Genomic DNA, 764 nt, shown 5'->3' with positions numbered 1-764 from the left:
CCCAGCCGATGGCGCCGGGTTCCCCCCCCCACCTCCCCACTCTTTGGTCCCCTCTGCGCCCAGAGGAGGAAGGCGCCGGGTCGAGGTGGGTTTGGGGTGGGGAGGCTGCGCCCACCCTTCGGTCAAAAAGGAGCTCGGGGAGAGAAGCAGAGAGGAGCAGGAGACAGGAGGCGCTTGCCCCGCAGTGCGTGGGGAGATTTGGAAGGGGACAGGGGTGCTGTGAGGGGACACGGGGACGCAGCCCGGTTCGCTTCAGCCCTGGAGTAGCTCTCTCCTAGCCCAGCTCCATCCTAACCCCTCTGCTCCCTGGCCTGGCGCGTCAAAACCCTCCCCCCCTCCTCCTCGCTGCTCTAAATGGGGCCAGGAGCGGAGCTCGGCCCCTCCGCCGAACCCTGCGACGAGCCTACGGGATGAGCATGGGTGCCAGAGGATGGTGGTGGCCGCTGCCGGGACTGTCCCTCCTCTCCCCGAATGTGCTGGGCCGGGCCAGATCAAATCCACACACTCCCCCACACCCCTTTCCCCAAAAATTGCCACCCGCGACCGCTGGCGGTTGTCCCCCTGCCCCGGGAGAGGTGCAACCCCACGGGGGGGCTTGGTTGCTCTCGAGAGAGCCAAATTGAAGAGGAAAAGGGGAGGCACTGGAGTGGGGGTTGGGGGCAAGGGAAATGAAATGCCAAGCTGGGGAGAAGTGGGTTGGAAAAAAACCAAAATATAGAGGAGGGAAGCGTCAGAAAGAAGGGGGGGGGGCGGGCAGGAAAAAG

General features: G+C 64.9%; 1 protein-coding gene across 1 annotated transcript in view; it reads right to left on the bottom strand.

Annotated features, from left to right (window-relative positions):
• LOC104546214 (poly(rC)-binding protein 2) overlaps positions 1 to 764 on the bottom strand; it is a gene marked incomplete at both ends in the record, with an annotated part of 3,953 nt that overhangs the window by 2,867 nt on the left and 322 nt on the right. The window lies entirely within an intron of this gene.

This window comes from Mesitornis unicolor, unplaced genomic scaffold, assembly GCF_000695765.1.
Source record: "Mesitornis unicolor isolate BGI_N332 unplaced genomic scaffold, ASM69576v1 scaffold34479, whole genome shotgun sequence".
Classification (NCBI taxonomy): domain Eukaryota; kingdom Metazoa; phylum Chordata; class Aves; order Mesitornithiformes; family Mesitornithidae; genus Mesitornis; species Mesitornis unicolor.
Note: the sequence above shows the minus strand (reverse complement) of the source record. Positions and strands in the feature narration are given on the sequence as shown.